The following is a 17,153-nucleotide window of genomic DNA, read 5'->3' on the forward strand; positions in this document are numbered from 1 at the left end:
TGTAGTTTGTGTTGGAGTCTGAGTCTGAACAGCGTAGCCACACGCGAGCGCGCATGGGACACCGACCCGCAAAGATTTATACGTGTAAGAAGTTACAAAAAGTCCCTTTAAGTTATTTATAAATACTGTTAAACTATCAAAACGCTCAATATACAGAGAAATACACACAGCCCGTATTCAGAAATTGTGCGTTTGAAACAAGCCGTTTTCTGTCCATTTGTGATGTCACAAATATACAATATTTAGACCATTACACGGTTTGAAAAGTAAACATTCTAAATGTGTCCCAGTTTATTTCCTGTTGCAGTGTATACATGTAAATAACATCAGCTGAAGTAAACATGTACCCAAACTGTTGCCTAGCAACGCTATTCCGTTGCAATACACTAAAACGGAGCGTTTCAGACAGAGGGGTAAATACAGGCATATTCAGACAGACAGTATGAGGAAAATAATGTGTTTTTTGAACATTACAGCATGTAAACATGTTCTAGTAGAAACACAAAATACAAGTATAAACCTGAAAATTAGCACGATATGGGACCTTTAATGGAGACTAGTTTGACCTTTTTTGGGAGAGCAAAGGAGGGCCTTTTAACTTTGTCTTATTATCCTTTATTTTACTTTTCTTTTCTTTTTTTCCTTCTCCTTATGTATTAGTCCTGCCCCCAAACAACGACACACAAAAAACTCAACATCACTCCGCTTTACAAGAACTCATATTAAAAAAAGTTTCATAGACTATCCAAGTCACAATAGGAGGTTAATCTAACATCTGGCCCAGGTACAACCATTGAATGAACCTTTTGGCACATTTACAGTGATGCTGATTAATGTGCATTGCCCCTGTTAAATAAATAAATTAAAATAAAACAAAAACACAAAGGTACACATATAAACAACGGTGAACACAATCTAAAAAAAAAGTAGAAAGAAATTAAAATACAGTTTTCAAAGAAGCAAAACACCAAAAAAGTAGCGTAATACCTTTTCTTCAACACACCATTAGGATTCGTATGTTTTTGGCGTCGTTTGGCAAAAATTCCATAATAACCTTTCAGCATATTGTAATTCAAGTGTTCTGAGAGAAAACTAGACTTCTGCTCCTCCTCATGGCTCTGTTTTCGGGCTTTAGAAAATCTAGCCCTTGACGGGAGACTTTGACCAATCACAGGTCATTTCATTGAGAGAGTGTTCCTATTGGCTGCACTCCAGTCATGTGACCGGAAGTTGGCCGTTCCATCTCCAGATTTAAGCATACAAGCAGCCGAAATGAGATCCTTGGTAGGGTGGCTGGGCTCAGCCTCAGAGATAGGGTGATGAGCTCAGTCATCCGGAGGGAGCTCGGAGTAGAGCCGCTGCTCCTTCGCATCGAAAGGGACCAGCTGAGGTGGTTCAACATCTGATCAGGATGCCTCCTGGACGCCTCCCTTTGGAGGGTTTCCAGGCGTTGGACGTGCTGGTCCGTAACTGGTAGGGTCTAACCCGGGGTAGACCCAGAACACGCTGGAGAGATTATAATCTAGTCTGGCCTGAGAACACCTCGGGGTCCCCCAGGAAGAGCTGGAAAACGTTGCTTAGGAGAGGGATGTCTGGAATTCCTTGCTAAGCCTGCTGCCCACCGCGACCCGACCCCGGATAAGCGGAGGAAAATGGATGGCTGGATACATATTGTTTTCATATGGCACACAGAATAACAATTTATTAAACCACATTTTAAACCCAGATTTTTGGGCTATTTTAGTCCATTTCTTTTATTAGGCTCCAACATTATCCAACGTTATTTTTGATATTTGAAATCAGAGGTAGGGCAACAAGATATCATCCCCTCAGCAGCCTCAGATCTTTTACCTTTTTCAGGTTTGCTTCGTGACAGTGGTAAAAAAACTGTTATTTAGTAGTTTTTGGTTAAAAAAAAAGAGTAGCTGAAAAGTCAATAGGGCACACATTATGTTTGCCAACCAGCCTAACTATGCCTTTAGCTAAGTCTGCTTCAATTGTAGTTTGATTGCTACATTCTATTAACATATCAAGATTTAAATAAGAGTACACTATCTTAAATTCTTAATGCATGTTTAGTTATTAATGGTTAACTGAACTGTAGTGATTAATGCTGATATATTATTTTGAGATACTGGGTTGAGGGTCCAAAGGAAACATCAATAACGCTGGGGAGGGCCTTGCTTTTTTAGTAGTTGAAAGATAAGTTTCTTCAGCCCCCCTTCCCTCCCAAGTCATTTTTGTACACTCCCTGTGTGTGTGTGTGTGTGTGTCTGTGAGAGAGAGAGCATCTGAATCTGTGTGTATATTTTACAGTAAATAAGAGGCTTAATGACTTTGCTGCTAGCAGGTGGTTTGTCCAAAAGCTTCTCATCTGCATCACTTCCCCTCCTCCTTGACTTCTTATGAACACACGCACACACATACACACTCACCTCTGAGCACTGGCCACCTAAGGTGCCTACCTGAAAGCTAAAGTGACTTCAGAGCTCCACACCACCAACAGATGGATCTCACAGTTAGAGCCTCTAGGCTGCTGCTTTCATCTTTGTCTTTCATCCGATACTTCACCAATCATACACACACTTGCGCAGTTACGCGCAGTTACACACGTACACACACACACACACACACACACACACACACGTATGCCCATGAATCGAAAACTATCCATTCACCCGAGAGCACTCTGGCAGATCCAGCCGACTTGCCTGGGATATAAATAATGCATTAGATCTGAAATATTAAGGCTCTCTGTTCTATGCTGCTTTCAATCTTGTCTAACTCACTGTCTGTCCATCTGTCAGTCTGTCTGTCTCACTTCCATCTTTCATCTCTCTTATTTTGGCCTAAAAAGGAGGCAGTCTTTTTTATTTTTTCAAATGTGCAGCATGAGGATATGCTTTATTTTAAAGGAGACGTATAATGCTCATTGTCAGGTGGTTCATACCAGGGCTATTATAGTAAATTAAAACGACAACGAAAATAAGCAGTGAAACATTTTTTGGGAAACTGAAACTAAATTTAATTCAATTAAATTTATTTTTATATAGCGTCAAATCATAAACGAAGTTATCTCGAGACAATTTTCATATAGAGCAGGTCTAGACCAATCTCTATAATTTACAGAAAGACCCAACGAGAGGTTCCCCATGAGCACGCACTCGTTGCGACAGTTGCAAGAAAAACTCCCCTTTAACTAGGTCTGTCGCAGTAAAGAAATTTCCCCTGCAGTGATAATGATTGGCTCACGATATGCAGTATTATTGCAACTTCTTCAATTTTTTGTAAATTGCTTTATATGTCCTGATTTTAGTGCTATATAAATACACTTTATTGTTAGGCTATTATTAGGTATATTGTTGCTTTTTAAATGACAAAGATGACAGTTTTAAAACAAATCAAATTCTTGTTTACTGTTAAATGCAGAACATAGAAGGGCAATGGGGCGCAGAGTTGTTTTTTTTTCAGCTGTGATTTGGTTGTTTCTGGTTGCTATGATACGGAATATTAAAATGTCGGCACAAGGTATAGAGTACTCTCTCTGGATGAAGGGAAGGTCGAGGCACGTATGGAGAGAGGACGGACGTATGACTATAGAAGAATCTGCAAGTCATACGTCATCCTCCAAGCTTGCGCAGTGCCATGTCATTGTTCCGACAACCCATTATTCCGACAACCCAATAGTCCGACAAATGCACCACTGGACCGAAAGCCCATTAGACCGACAGCCCATTGTTTCGAAATCCCGTTTTTCCGACAATACACACTCTGCTTGCATCGCCGTCTTAATGCACGGGCTTATTGGGGCTCAAGCCCCCGGTCCCGACCATATACAAGGACCCACGAGGCTCCAGGGAAAAAATATATATATATATTTAACAGGGAGAAGCAAAACCGGGCGCTAACGGGATGCTCCATGCGTAAAGACGCAACGGCGGTAGGGTATTTTACTCCCCGCAACGAGATGCTCCATGCGTAAAGATTGCACCCAATGTCGGCGGTGTTTTTTACTCCTACACAAGCTGCCAGGAGATTAAAAAAAAGCCTTTTTCTAGCAGCTGTATATCTGACTGAAAACTGTTTGTCTTACTGACTGATGTGTAGGGATCCGAGTGACGGGCTTTCAAAACGTCCGTAGCCAGAGGACCCAAAGTCATATCAAGGATATTATATTATTGAGTAATATTGAGTAAAGCCCTCGCTCATATCACTGCTGCATGGAACGCTACATGATGCCAACCAAGAAGGATTGTTAGATTAAATATCCTACCACGAGGTCCGGAAAGGTCCGATGACATCATTATGCATAATAAGTAGCCACATGCTTCTGTTTGTCTGAGAAACGATGGAAGATTCAGTTTGAACAATGGACAGATGGAGAAAGATAAATCTGCTTTAGAGTAGATACACTTCATTCCAATTATTATTGTGAATGTTTGCTGAAATGATAGTTAACCTAATTTGTTAGCTTGTTTCACATAATAAGGATCTGAGGACAAGGTAGGTGCTATATTAATCCCAGAGGGGAAATTTCTGAGTTACAGCAGCAATGATAGATCAAGCACACAACAAGATGGGATTTGTGCCTATTTCATGTTTATTTGTTTCGGATATTTCTTTGTTATTCATTTACTTTTTTCTATTTATCTCTCAGCACATCAGAAAGAATTGTAGATAAATAGGCTCCTAGAATAAATAAAACTTGACTCATGATCCTTCTTATTGTGCATTTTGTGCACCAGCCTAGGATAAAATGGTTACTGAATTGTGCCCCCAGCTTTGTAAAGCTAATGAAAGTAGCTTAGTGTCTATAAGGCATTTTTTCTCTCACAATTTCATTCTCTAATAGCCTAGAATCTATCAACGTTCCCATCAGTGTTCAGTGTTATACTGCTGTTTTAAGATCAGCCTACATCTAACGACTCGCTTGAGGAGGAACTCTCATGACTTTATTAAGAAATCAGAATTATTATTTTTTTTAATTTTTTTTTTAGAGGTCACCTATTATGCAAAATGCACTTTTCCATGTCTTTTAAACATCAATATCTGTCCCCAGTGTGTCTACAGGCCACCATAGTATCATAAAAGACCATCCTCTCTCTTTTTCTCCTCCTCCGTTTGTCCGGAAATGGGTGCAGAAAAAAAATTCGCTTTTTTCCTTGTATTCTGACGTCATTAGAGAATGCAAGCCACGTGAGGGTTTCCTGGTCGAACCAGAGCAGAACCTTCAGTAGCTGACCCCGCCCCACAGCGCGTCCTGTCTCTCCTCCTCAACCTAACTTGAGCAAAGTAGCTCCTACTGTTAGTCTGCAAGAACCAGCAGAACAGGCTTCATGTACTCCCATCATCTAAATATAACATGTTCTTTCACAAAGGCTTTATGTAATTACACTGTTTAAACAGATGATATTTATATATTATATATATTTGATGTCATGCATGTAGCAGATTACAGGTAGTAAATAGTGACTTGTAAGCAACACAACACATTTCTGTTTCACAGTCAAACTTTATTTGAGTTGACAGATGACAATATTAATTATTCACAGCATTTGTAATCATCCCACCTGCAGTTATGTTAACATGGTACAGGAGAAAGTCTTTCAGCTCTGGTAAACTATGGTAAGCTAAGCTCCGGTGGTCTGTAGTCATGGTAACACAGAGACAGCTACTACTGTAAATAATATACCATTACTCTGATCTTCCATACATTTATCTTTTAGCAGAAATAATGAACTGACTACTGTTTCACATCTTCTATTTTCCACCCTGATGGTCGATGTGTTTACACAACGTGTCATAGCGGTAGCATGTAGCTAACCCGTTAGCATGTAGCTACATGCTAACGGGTTAGCTACATGCTAACGGGTTAGTTCTGTATCTCCATGTAAACAGAGCTAACCCGTTAGCATGTAGTTACATGCTAACGGGTTAGCTCTGTATCTCCATGTAAACAGAGCCATCTGCTCTCAGCTGTCTGCTCTCCTCTGGGATGATTCTGTCGGTCATTTCTCACAGATGGATCTGTAAAGACAGACGTAAAACAGAGTGTATGTTTACGATTTACAGAGTTGATGCATGAGGTAAACACTGAGCTAACTAACAGAGATATAAATAGTATTATTTACCTGAGAGAAACCGTCAGGAAAACCTGGAATCTGGACCGCAGATGTTCATCATGTGTCGCCGATTTCTGATCAGATTCCTCCGGTAACGTGCGCTGGGTGAAGTTTCTGGTTTATAAACTTTAAAGTGGTTTATAAGCTCTATTCTAGCTCCTCTCTCTCCACTCCTCTCTCTCCCTGCTCTCAGGCCGCGAGGGGGGCGGGGAGGGTGACGCTGTGTTGTTGAGGACGTTTGATTGACAGAAAACGCTGACCAATCAGAGCAGAGTGGGAGGAGACAGAGGCTGCAGACACAGAAATCAGCACTTTTGGAAATGGGCTGAAACAGAGGTTATAGAGACATGCTGGAATGCATGATCTGATTGTTTTTTTGAAAAAAAAACTTCAGAGACATGGTTTGGAGGTGTCTGAGACCTATAATAACTAGTTTAAATGGAGTATAATATGTGACCTTTAAGTTATTTTTTGGGGTGATTTTTAAGTATTTATTGATAGGACAGTGGATAGAGTGTTGGAAAGGGGGAGAGAGAGAAATGACATGCGAAAGGACCACAGGCCGGATTCGAACCCGGGTCCACCGCTGCTAGGACTGAGCCTTGGCGTTACATGGGCGCTCGCTCTACCGACTCCGCAAAAGCTGGGGAACAATAGTGTGGATGGGCGGGGGAAGAAGGTGGAAAAAGGGGGAGAAAGGGGGGAGAGGAAAAGAGGAGGAAAAGAGAGGAAAAGAAAGAAAAAGAGAGAAAGAGAGAAGAAAACACAATTCTGTAGCTCTTATTTTCACCCACATGGTGTTTTGAAGTCTTTATACACCATAGTATTTTTGTTAAAGAATAAAAACATTATTTTTTGTGCTTTTCGGGGGGAAGAATACATGTCCACTTGAGAGGCAGTTCGAATCTCGTCTCTGGCAGGGTCGAAGTTTATAATATGCAGTAAAAAATAGTTTGTGTTGCTCGTGTAAACTTGAATTGACTCAAGATATAATTTTAATGCAAGACTTGTGCACTGCAACTAATACATTAATATTGAAAATCGTTCAGGTTTCCTTATACAGTCATATAACTGGTAGATTACTACAGATAACAAATATACAAAACATTATCATCATCCATGATGATGTTTTGCATTATTATTATTGCATACATCCTCCTTATGACTGATTAATGAACTGTTAGGCAAGATAGGTCAAAATGTTAGTAAAATAAATCATAATGTACTGGAGAATAGTTGAGCAATATTGGGATGGACTTGCTGTGTGTAATTAATTAAAAAAATAACCATAGGAATACACATGAATTGAGACAGTAATGATATTAAAGCTTTAACTTTATTGTCTTTGGGCCTGGAACACGTGAAACAACAAGAACAAATAATTTGAAGAAGATAATACTATTCTTAATGTTTGTCATTGGGTCTGATTCCCTGCAACATCAGACAGAATGATTTACAGCACACAGATTCACCAGAAACTCCTTCAGCTCAGACTCCAGCGGGGCCTCCGGCAGTGACCAGCCCACTGTAGATTGCTGGGCCCTCTGTCAACGTCCAGCAGGTTTTGCTACAGGGCCACAATTGTGCTTCCCTTATAAAGAAACATGAAAAGAACAACAGAGACTGAATATTTATTCACACAACAGGCTTATGTGAGTAATTAATGAAATGAAAACAACAACATTGTCTTATTCTTTTTGGACTAAGCATAGTATTCCAAATTACAGATATTACTAACCTGCTGGTTGCTGAGAGTCATGGAGGTCTGTGTCCTCAGTTCTACCAGGTGCTCTGCAAGGCTGTCAACCCGATCCATACCTGGCATACCATGCCCGTCCCCTAAACATACAATTTATCATCAGTAAGCAAATAAACAGGATAAACTGCTGTGAAATTACACTACATGTAACATATAGTGTCTTAATGTCCGTATGCTGTCTGTTGTATGTTAAATAGATTCGACCCAACTGTTACTATTGCTTTATTGTGAGGTTTATGTAAACATTACTTACCAACTGTATTTCTGCCACCTGAGACACCAGGTGAGGATTCAGACTGGACTGCAGGCTGAGCTTCTGGGGCAGAGGATACAGGATGACTGACAGCCTGGAGAAGTCTAAACAGACATTGAAATAAAACTTATATGTAGAAACAATTTCACACATATGATAATTATGTTTCTTTTACCTTGAAAAACCTTACAAACTACAGTCATGTTTATATAACTTAAGTATGAACGTTTAATATAACGTTTATGATCATATAATCATGAATCATGAACATTAATATAACACAGCAGTTATCTGACAGTTACCTGTCTGAGCTAAAAACAGTGACTGTGATAGTAAACTTTGTTTCACAACGTTAAGAAGCTAATACAGCAGCAGTCATACTGTATATGTATATATAGCTTTAGTATTAACATAACGTTTATGATCATATAATCATTAATATAACACCACAGTTATCTCACCTGTCTGAGCTAAAAGAAGTGACTGTGTTAGTTTAACAACGCTGAGGAGCTCATACAGTAGGAGTAACGTTACCTCTATGTAACTGTAACTGTAACGTAGCCTCAGCATAATGATCAGAGCTCTGAACAGATGATAAAGTGATTGGTAACTTATTCACCAAGTCTAGCTAACATAATTAAAGCCAGGCTAGCTCAGACAGAGTAACATTACAAACCTATTCATTGATTTCACAGCGAATCTTAATCAGCCAACATTAAAAAACGCCAGAAAGCTAAAACACGTTTAATCCGTACTGTCTAAGAGAACCCAATATCAATGTTACGTAATGTTAATAATGACATTTACCTGTCTGTAGCTGAATAGGCGGTGAATAGTTTAAAAGTCCCTCCTCCGCATCGCGTCCGCTGGGACGGCTGTGATTGGCTATTCAAAAATGGATGACGTGGCGGAGATCAGCCACACGATTCGTTGCCTGAAAATGGAATCCAGAGCTCCGATTGGCTGTATCCGCGGTGAAAATGGATGACGTCGGTATTGAAAATGGAAAGCCGCCACATGATTTGTCGAGAGAAAATGGAAATCCTGGAAGCTGATTCGTCGGCAGACCCACTCTATCCCTCTCCCGCTGCCGCAAAAGCTGGGGAACAATAGTGTGGATGGGCGGGGGAAGAAGGTGGAAAAAGGGGGAGAAAGGGGGGAGAGGAAAAGAGGAGGAAAAGAGAGGAAAAGAAAGAAAAAGAGAGAAAGAGAGAAGAAAACACAATTCTGTAGCTCTTATTTTCACCCACATGGTGTTTTGAAGTCTTTATACACCATAGTATTTTTGTTAAAGAATAAAAACATTATTTTTTGTGCTTTTCGGGGGGAAGAATACATGTCCACTTGAGAGGCAGTTCGAATCTCGTCTCTGGCAGGGTCGAAGTTTATAATATGCAGTAAAAAATAGTTTGTGTTGCTCGTGTAAACTTGAATTGACTCAAGATATAATTTTAATGCAAGACTTGTGCACTGCAACTAATACGTTAATATTGAAAATCGTTCAGGTTTCCTTATACAGTCATATAACTGGTAGATTACTACAGATAACAAATATACAAAACATTATCATCATCCATGATGATGTTTTGCATTATTATAATAATAATAATAATAATAATAATATATTAGATTTATATAGCGCTTTTTAGTAATCTCAAAGACGCTTAATATTATTGCATACATCCTCCTTATGACTGATTAATGAACTGTTAGGCAAGATAGGTCAAAATGTTAGTAGAATAAATCATAATGTACTGGAGAATAGTTGAGCAATATTGGGATGGACTTGCTGTGTGTAATTAATTAAAAAAATAACCATAGGAATACACATGAATTGAGACAGTAATGATATTAAAGCTTTAACTTTATTGTCTTTGGGCCTGGAACACGTGAAACAACAAGAACAAATAATTTGAAGAAGATAATACTATTCTTAATGTTTGTCATTGGGTCTGATTCCCTGCAACATCAGACAGAATGATTTACAGCACACAGATTCACCAGAAACTCCTTCAGCTCAGACTCCAGCGGGGCCTCCGGCAGTGACCAGCCCACTGTAGATTGCTGGGCCCTCTGTCAACGTCCAGCAGGTTTTGCTACAGGGCCACAATTGTGCTTCCCTTATAAAGAAACATGAAAAGAACAACAGAGACTGAATATTTATTCACACAACAGGCTTATGTGAGTAATTAATGAAATGAAAACAACAACATTGTCTTATTCTTTTTGGACTAAGCATGGTATTCCAAATTACAGATATTACTAACCTGCTGGTTGCTGAGAGTCATGGAGGTCTGTGTCCTCAGTTCTACCAGGTGCTCTGCAAGGCTGTCAACCCGATCCATACCTGGCACACCATGCCCGTCCCCTAAACATACAATTTGTCATCAGTAAGCAAATAAACAGGATAAACTGCTGTGAAATTACACTACATGTAACATATAGTGTCTTAATGTCCGTATGCTGTCTGTTGTATGTTAAATAGATTCGACCCAACTGTTACTATTGCTTTGTTGTGAGGTTTATGTAAACATTACTTACCAACTGTATTTCTGCCACCTGAGGTGAGGATTCAGACTGGACTGCAGGCTGAGCTTCTGGGGCAGAGGATACAGGATGACTGACAGCCTGGAGAAGTCTAAACAGACATTGAAATAAAACTTATATGTAGAAACAATTTCACACATATGATAATTATGTTTCTTTTACCTTGAAAAACCTTGTAAACTACAGTCATGTTTATATAACTTAAGTATGAACGTTTAATATAACGTTTATGATCATATAATCATGAATCATGAACATTAATATAACACAGCAGTTATCTGACAGTTACCTGTCTGAGCTAAAAACAGTGACTGTGATAGTAAACTTTGTTTCACAACGCTAAGAAGCTAATACAGCAGCAGTCATACTGTATATGTATATATAGCTTTAGTATTAACATAACGTTTATGATCATATAATCATTAATATAACACCACAGTTATCTTACAGTTACCTGTCTGAGCTAAAAGAAGTGACTGTGTTAGTTTAACAACGCTGAGGAGCTCATACAGAAGGAGTAACGTTACCTCTATGTAACTGTAACTGTAACTGTAACTGTAACGTAGCCTCAGCATAATGATCAGAGCTCTAATCAGAGCTCTGAACAGATGATAAAGTGATTGGTAACTTATTCACCAAGTCTAGCTAACATAATTAAAGCCAGGCGAGCTTAGACAGAGTAACATTACAAACCTATTCTTTGATTTCACAGCGACTCTTAATCAGCCCACATTAAAAAACGCCAGAAAGCTAAAACACGTTTAATCCGTATTGTCTAAGAGAACCCAATATCAATGTTACGTAATGTTAATAATGACATTTACCTGTCTGTAGCTGAATATAATGTTAATAATGACATTTACCTGTCTGTAGCTGAATATAATGTTAATAATGACATTTACCTGTCTGTAGCTGAATATAATGTTAATAATGAAATTTACCTGTCTGTAGCTGAATAGGCGGTGAATAGTTTAAAAGTCCCTCCTCCGCATCGCGTCCGCTGGGACGGCTGTGATTGGCTATTCAAAAATGGATGACGTGGCGGAGATCAGCCACACGATTCGTTGCCTGAAAATGGAATCCAGAGCTCCGATTGGCATTGGTATTAAACCGATGTGCAAATTCTACATGTGCAAGATTATTACAGGAGCCAAAAAAATAGAATGAAGTGTGGTTGAGACAGAAATTACAAAGCTGGGAGTTCTCTGTTAGACAGGTGAGGTGTTGTATAGAGTAATTGCTTTGGGCAGGAAAGATTTCCTGTATCAGTCCTTTTGACAGCAAAGCTGAATCAGTCCGCTGTCTGTCCAGTAGGTGTTGGAGAGGGTGGTCAGGATTATCCATGATGGATAACAGTTTGTTTAGTGTCCTTTTCTCCACCACAACTTAAAAAGTGTTTTGAGTTAGACTGTTAAACAGTTTTTCGCCAGTTTTGTGGTCAGGATTTTTTCAAATTCATTGAACATACATAAACAACATACAACAGACAGCATACAGGCAAAAAGAAATTATATTTTACATGTAGTGTAATTTCACAGCAGTTTATCCTATTTATTTGCTTACTGATGACAAATTGTATGTTTATCAGGCAGTGGACAAGCATGGTATGCCAGGTATGGATCGGGCTGACAGCCTTGCAGAGTACCTGGTAGAACTGAGGACACAGACTCTCAGCAACCAGCAGGTCAGTAATATGTGCAATTTGGAATATCATGCTTTGATCAATAAGAATAAGACAATGTTGTTGTTGTTTTCATTTCATTAGTTATTCTTCTTTTGGCCGCAAGTTGCACTTGAACACACCGCAAACACTATAGCCGATGGCCAGTTAGTACGTACGTTCTGTGCATGCCTTAATGCACAAACTATCACAATGGCAAGAAAACAAAGTTGAGGTTTAACTGAACAAGTTTGTTACATTGATATGCCCTGTTTTTCTCAGCAATGGGGAAAGTTCAGAATTTTTTTTTAAATTGGTATTTAAGGCAGTTTTAAAGGTTGTTGTGGCCGAGTGGTTAAGGCGATGGACTTGAAATCCATTGGGGTGTCCCAGCGCAGGTTCGAATCCTGCCGACAACGAACGGCACTTTTCGGTATTGGGAGCCCACCAATGCTACTTGCGTAGGCTTCCCTACGGAGACATTTCAGGTGCAACTTAGAAATAAAACGTCAGTATCAAAGCAAAAAAAGTGACAGAAACTTCTCATTTTAACGTAAATGGAAACTCCACCAATTTTGCACATCATGTCCTAACAGGTTTTGGGGGGTACGACTACATATGTGACAAAAGTTGCACAAAAGCCTTTTGTGTCACTGCTGCGTGCAAAGTCTGATAAATTACTATTATGTCTCGAAAAAAATGTCAAACATTCCCAAAAACCACAGGGGATGTAGCTCAGTGGTATAGCGCATGCTTTGCATGTATGAAGCCCCGGGTTCAATCCTCGGCATCTCCAACAGGTATTATGTTTACAGCGATGGTGGTATAGTGGTGAGCATAGCTGCCTTCCAAGCAGTTGATCTGGGTTCGATTCCCAGCCATCGCAATCCTTTTCTTCGTTCTAATGACAGTATACTTTTGCGGGGGTTTTTTGTCGGACAACAAAGAACTAGCGGCTACCAAGGCCACCTGTTGCGTCGCCTCACCTCACATTTGTTTTGGCCGACAAGTTGCACTTGAACACACAGCAAAGACCACAGCCGACGGCCAGTTAGCACGTAGGTTCTGTGCCTGCCTGAGATGAAATAACTCTCCCTACCAGCAGGTCGCGGTAGTCTGTATTTTTCATTCAAAAAGGGAAACCGGAAGACCGATGACAGCGTACATACAAGCCGTTATTATGATACGGACATAAAATAAAGCAGTGTTTGCCGACCACATGGCTTCATTCCAGATGGCCATGTCGTTGTAAAAATAACTGTATTGGAATCATCAGATGAGATCAAGATGAAAAATGGGAAGAGCCTTCTGTGTTTTTTTCCTCTTGACTTTACTCGTTGGCTTGCTTTCCTCACGTCCGTTTCTCTTCTCGTGCACTGATTTGTTAAGCTGAACCAAAGGCCGAACCGCAAATGAGAGTGATTTCTCTCACCGACCTGCGGCCCGGCGATTCAACATGCTGACGGTGTGGGACACAGCGAAAAAAACAGGCCGACGGACGCTCGCCGCCGGCCCCAAACTGTCCGACGGCCGACCGTCGGCTTGGTGTGTCAGGGCCTTGAGGCAGAAAATGGCCCACTTTTCCACTGTGATTGCTGGTATAGTGGTGCAAGCTTTCTACCCGGTTTGATGGTTACTATGTGGATAGCTATGTTCACACTACAAGACTTTCAAAGTCATTTGATATCCATACTGCAAAACTTGCTGTCTTCACAGAGACAGCAAGTAAGCTGTGACTCCAGGTTTCCCCTCAACCCATGTCTTGCGCTCTCATTGGCTGTAGCTCCTGGATGGAGTCCCCGACAGGTCCAGATATTTAGCATGGTAGATATCTGGAATGTGTCTGTGAGGCATCTGCTAGCCTCTCAGCTCACGTTTTTGAGCAGTTTAAACATGATGCTCAAACGCCAATGTGCGAGAGGTGAGCCAATGCCGATTTGCCTCTGATCTGGTGCTTTTATTGGGGAGCTCCAAAAACTGTCGGGGAGCGGAAAAATCAATGTTAAAATTGTGCAGTGGGAACTAGCTATAAGGAGAACTGAAAAGAATGCACCAACTATCACAAAGGCTAGAAAAAAAGTGGAGGTTTAACTGAACAAGTTCATTACATTGATATGCCCTGTTTTTCTCAGCAATTGGGAAAGTTCAGAACATTTTTTGAAATTTGTATTTACTGCCTTTTTACAGGTTGTTGTGGCCGAGTGGTTAAGGCGATGGACTTGAAATCCATTGGGGTCTCCCCGCGCAGGTTCGAATCCTGCCGACAACGAACGGAACTTTTCGGCAGTGGGAGCCCACCTATGTTACTTGCGTAGGCTTCCCTGCGGAGACATTTCAGGTGCAACTTAGAAAAAAATATCAGTATGCAAACAAAGTGATTCTCTGACAGTAACTGTTGATTGAGTAGACACTTGAATTTATGTGTTGTCTTTTAGAATCCTTAAGATTGTCAGTCAATCAAACCCAATTTTTGATACTGTGCTTGATTCAATATTGAAAATAAGTATGTAGAGGTGACAGAAACTTGTCATTTTAACGGAAAGGGAAACTCCACCGATTTTACACACCATCTCTTAACAGGTTTTGGGGAGTATGACTACATATGTGAAAAAAGTTGCACAAAGCCTTTTGTGTCACCGGGGGAGCTGTGTGCAAAGTCTGATAAATGACCTCAAGTTATGTCACTCGAGTCAGCGTCGATTGGGGCCGAATACTGGGTCCGTACCATTATCACGCCGGCGTACGCCTGCGGTGCGCAGAGTAGGCGGATTCTGCACACTGTTTAAAAGGCATACACAAATGCTCCACTCAATTCAAGCGGCGAAAACGGCGTGTACGCTTACCTCAATCTCATGGCTGATACAAACAAAATGTATCATCTCACAGGTACCTGAAGCGAGCCATCCCTACCAATGCAGCCCCATAAATGAAGGGCTCGTTTCAGTCTCAATGCCCAGAAAAATTGGAGAACTTGCGGTAAGAACCTCCTCGCACAGCGATGGTGGTATAGTGGTGAGCATAGCTGCCTTCCAAGCAGTTGACCTAGGTTTGATTCCCAGCCATCGCAATCCTTTTCTTCATTCTAATGACAGTATACTTTTGCGGGGGGTTTTTGTCGGACAACAAAGAACTAGCGGCTACCAAGGCCACCTGTTGCGTCGCCTCACCTCACATTTGTTTTGGCCGACAAGTTGCACTTGAACACACAGCAAAGACCACAGCCGACGGCCAGTTAGCACGTAGGTTCTGTGCCTGCCTGAGATGAAATAACTCTCCCTACCAGCAGGTCGCGGTAGTCTGTATTTTTCATTCAAAAAGGGAAACCGGAAGACCGATGACAGCGTACATACAAGCCGTTATTATGATACGGACATAAAATAAAGCAGTGTTTGCCGACCACATGGCTTCATTCCAGATGGCCATGTCGTTGTAAAAATAACTGTATTGGAATCATCAGATGAGATCAAGATGAAAAATGGGAAGAGCCTTCTGTGTTTTTTTCCTCTTGACTTTACTCGTTGGCTTGCTTTCCTCACGTCCGTTTCTCTTCTCGTGCACTGATTTGTTAAGCTGAACCAAAGGCCGAACCGCAAATGAGAGTGATTTCTCTCACCGACCTGCGGCCCGGCGATTCAACATGCCGACGGTGTGGGACACAGCGAAAAAAACAGGCCGACGGACGCTCGCCGTCAGCCCCAAACTGTCCGACGGCCGACCGTCGGCTTGGTGTGTCAGGGCCTTAAAGCAGCAAATGTCCCACTTTTCCACTGTGATTGCTGGTATAGTGGTGCAAGCTTTCTACCCGGTTTGATTTCCGGCCATGGCAGTTAAATTTTACAGGTTTTAAAGCAACATACCAGATTAACCTAAAAGGTTTTAGTCAGATTGCTTCTTTCATGGAGGTGTCTCGAAAAAATTGTTAAACATTCACAAAAAACCCAGGGGATGTAGCTCAGTGGTAGAGCGCATGCTTTGCATGTATGAGGCCCCGGGTTCAATCCCCGGCATCTCCAACAGGTATTATGGTCACAGTAAAACGGTGACTCTGTTGGCCATGTTACTATGTGGATAGCTATGTTGACACTACAAGACTTTCAAAGTCATCTCATATCCATACTGCAAAACATGCTGTCTTGACATACAGTAAGCTCCTACTGTGACTCCATGTTTCCCCTCAACCTGTGTCTTGCGCTCTCATTGGCTGTAGCTCGTGGCTGGAGTCCCCGACAGATCCAGATATTTAGCATGCCAGATATCTGGAATGTGTCTGTGAGGCATCTGCTAGCCTCTCAGCTCGCGTTTTTGAGCAGCTTAAACATGATGCTCAAACGCCGATGTGCGAGTGGTGAGCCAATGCCGGTTTGCCTCTGATCTGGTGCTTTTATTGGGGAGCTCCAAAAACTGTCGGGGAGCGGAAAATCAATGTTAAAATTGTGCAGTGGGAACTAGCTATAAGGAGAACTGAAAAGAATGCACCAACTATCACAAAGGCTAGAAAAAAACTGGAGGTTTAACTGGACAAGTTCGTTACATTGATATGCCCTGTTTTTCTCAGAAATTGGGAAAGTTCAGAACATTTTTTGAAATTGGTATTTACGGGCTTTTTGTAGGTTGTTGTGGCCGAGTGGTTAAGGTGATGGACTTGAAATCCATTTCGGTCTGTCATAAATACCAGCAGGTCGCCGTAGTCTGTATTTGACATTCAAAAAGGGAAACCGGAAGACCGAGGACAGCGGACATGCAAGCCGTTATTATGATACGGACATAAAATAAAGCAGTGTTTGCCGACCACATGGCTTCATTCCAGATGAC

At 41.0% G+C, this 17,153-nt stretch overlaps 1 long non-coding RNA gene and 4 other non-coding genes across 5 annotated transcripts; 4 read left to right on the forward strand and 1 right to left on the reverse strand.

The window, feature by feature from the left end:
* Nucleotides 1-6,828: 6,828 nt before the first annotated feature.
* On the reverse strand, nucleotides 6,829-8,315 carry LOC141765498 (uncharacterized). The gene is made up of 3 exons (XR_012593517.1): nucleotides 8,135-8,315; nucleotides 7,861-7,961; nucleotides 6,829-7,713 (listed from the first exon to the last, which is right to left on the reverse strand). It is a non-coding gene; the product is annotated as an uncharacterized LOC141765498 (long non-coding RNA).
* A 4,363-nt stretch (nucleotides 8,316-12,678) lies between these two features.
* On the forward strand, nucleotides 12,679-12,760 carry trnas-uga (transfer RNA serine (anticodon UGA)). Its single transcript has one exon. It is a non-coding gene; the product is annotated as a tRNA-Ser (tRNA).
* A 305-nt stretch (nucleotides 12,761-13,065) lies between these two features.
* On the forward strand, nucleotides 13,066-13,137 carry trnaa-ugc (transfer RNA alanine (anticodon UGC)). Its single transcript has one exon. It is a non-coding gene; the product is annotated as a tRNA-Ala (tRNA).
* A 1,391-nt stretch (nucleotides 13,138-14,528) lies between these two features.
* Nucleotides 14,529-14,610, forward strand: trnas-uga (transfer RNA serine (anticodon UGA)). The gene has a single exon. It is a non-coding gene; the product is annotated as a tRNA-Ser (tRNA).
* Nucleotides 14,611-16,282: 1,672 nt separating this feature from the next.
* trnaa-ugc (transfer RNA alanine (anticodon UGC)) lies at nucleotides 16,283-16,354 on the forward strand. Its single transcript has one exon. It is a non-coding gene; the product is annotated as a tRNA-Ala (tRNA).
* The last annotated feature ends 799 nt before the right edge of the window (nucleotides 16,355-17,153 follow it).

The sequence above is a fragment of the Sebastes fasciatus genome, chromosome 4 (genome assembly GCF_043250625.1).
Source record: "Sebastes fasciatus isolate fSebFas1 chromosome 4, fSebFas1.pri, whole genome shotgun sequence".
Lineage (NCBI taxonomy): Eukaryota > Metazoa > Chordata > Actinopteri > Perciformes > Sebastidae > Sebastes > Sebastes fasciatus.